Genomic DNA, 2,543 nt, shown 5'->3' with positions numbered 1-2,543 from the left:
AGGGTTAGGTTAGGGTTAGGGTTAGGGTTAGGGTTAGAGTTAGGGTGTGGGTTAGGGTTAGGGTTAGGGTTAGGGTTAGGTTAGGGTTAGGGTTAGGGTTAGGGTTAGGGTTAGGTTAGGGTTAGGGTTAGGGTTAGGGTTAGGGTTAGGGTTAGGGTTAGGGTTAGGTTAGGGTTAGGGTAGGTAGTGGGGTGGGGGGGGGGGGGGGGGGGGGGGGGGGGGGGGGGGGGGGGGGGGGGGGGGGGGGGGGGGGGGGGGGGGGGGGGGGGGGGGGGGGGGGGGGGGGGGGGGGGGGGGGGGGGGGGGGGGGGGGGGGGGGGTGGGGGGGGGGGGGGGGGGGGGGGGGGGGGGGGGGGGGGGGGGGGGGGGGGGGGGGGGGGGGGGTGGGGGGGGGGGGGGGGGGGGGGGGGGGGGGGTGGGGGGGGGGGGGGGGGGGGGGGGGGGGGGGGGGGGGGGGGGGGGGGGGGGGGGGGGGGGGGGGGGGGGGGGGGGGGGGGGGGGGGGGGGGGGGGGGGGGGGGGGGGGGGGGGGGGGGGGGGGGGGGGGGGGGGGGGGGGGGGGGGGGGGGGGGGGGGGGGGGGGGGGGGGGGGGTGGGGGGGGGGGGGGGTGGGGGGGGGGGGGGGGGGGGGGGGGGGGGGGGGGGGGGGGGGGGGGGGGGGGGGGGGGGGGGGTGGGGGGGGGGGGGGATAAATGTAATAAATCTTGTGCGTTAGGATCTCAGTGATGTAACAGTTCACTTTATCATCAGACCACCACTTACACGCTCAACTGATCCAGAATTAAATTTATTTCTTGATTCATTCAGTTTCATGAGTTTGTTTGCTTCATTAAACTAAACAGATGTAAGACAGTGGAAGAAGCCAAACAGCACACAGTATACGAGGAACATCAAACAATTTAACTTAAAACCCAGTGGCAAATGGATCAGAACCACAGACAACAGCGACTGCAGCCATACAATCTGTGTAACTCCGCATGCGATTTGCACAACTCTGACCGAACTCTCTGCTCCTCACCAGGCGCTTCTCGGGTGCTGTGAGCAAATCACTCCGCCCAAGTAGCAGTGCTTCGCCTTCTGAGAATATAGTTCTCAGTATGTATACTGTTAAAAGATTGCTGTGTCTCATATGACCTTGTTATTTGTACACACTATGACTATACAAACCAAAACACATCAATAGGAAAATGTTCGCGTTATTTTTTCACTTATTGGGAGCAGTATGCTAGCTGAAGCCATTCACTTCCAGTCTTTGTGCTAAGCTAAGCTAGCGGGGGCTGCGTCAGACAGAGTCACAGCACGCACGGAGATGAGAAAAGGCATGTATGGACCCATCCAACCCTGGGGGATACAGTGAACAAGCCAAACTCCCAAAATCTGGGCGTGTTCCTTTAAGCGGTTAAGAAAAACGTAAACTTATTTTTAGATATTTTTTTTCTTACCACATTGGCAGATATTTTTGGTTGTTTTAAGCACAGATTCACTTAAATTTGATATTTTCGGTCTAAAAACTAAACTTATTTTCTTGGGTCATTTTGCTCATCAAGAAAAATAATTGAATGTGTAATTTAATGTTGGGGCGTACATCTTGACTGTAACGTCACAGTCGCTGTTATGTTGGGATTGGTCTGTTTTCCATCAGTCTTTTGCATGCACAAGGTTTACATAAGGAGGAAACAATTGTGTTTGAAGCTCATGATATGTCATCACCATGCACAGAACTCTTATTATTCATCTATGCCTAGATAAATACAGTTAACATTCTACGCCACCAATTGAACCATCACAGATATTCTTATGGATTTAATGGTTATAATGGGAATTTTATTGTAGTACAGTATAATGGTCTCTCTACTGGTAATGTGTTGGATTTATCAGTGTGGAGGATGGGAACAACATTAAATCCTACTGGAATCTAACCCAAAACACACTACACAAAGGAATGTTTGAATCATAAACTGTAAAAAAGATGGACGATGACTGTTCGCTCTCTTTCATTGGTGAAAAGTGAAGCCGGCAGTGTTCCGATACGAAGCTGACATCTTGGGTCTTGAGTCTGCGCAGTAGCGATTTCGGGACCAGTCCTGCACAGTAGTGAGCAGGAAGTAAAGCCGGGAAATCAAGACCCCGCTGAATGCGCATATCACACGATATCACAGCTGTCAATCATGACGTGACACCACCGTTTTTATATCATTAAATAACTAACTAAACACAAACTTATTTTAAAAAGAAACATTTGAATTTACATTAGCGTGATAAAAACTACAGTAAATGACAGAAACCAGCTCCGGAAAAAAGATAATTGAAGTGTAATTAAATTGTTTAGTTGGTCTCAAGTCCCATTGAATAACATGGGGAGGCGGGGTTTATGACCTATACTGGGACCAGTCACTGGGGGGCGATCGAGACGTTTTGGCTTCACTTTTCAGGGCTTGTGCGGCACGCTTGGTTGTGAATGGATTTAATGGTAAACAGCTGATGATTTTTAATGGTATTTATTTGTATTAAATCTATTAGAATTTCCGTGATGGTTTCTGTTGT

Source organism: Misgurnus anguillicaudatus, chromosome 7 (genome assembly GCF_027580225.2).
Source record: "Misgurnus anguillicaudatus chromosome 7, ASM2758022v2, whole genome shotgun sequence".
Lineage (NCBI taxonomy): Eukaryota > Metazoa > Chordata > Actinopteri > Cypriniformes > Cobitidae > Misgurnus > Misgurnus anguillicaudatus.
The sequence above is the reverse complement of the archived record's forward strand: the minus strand, read 5'-3'. Positions refer to the sequence as shown.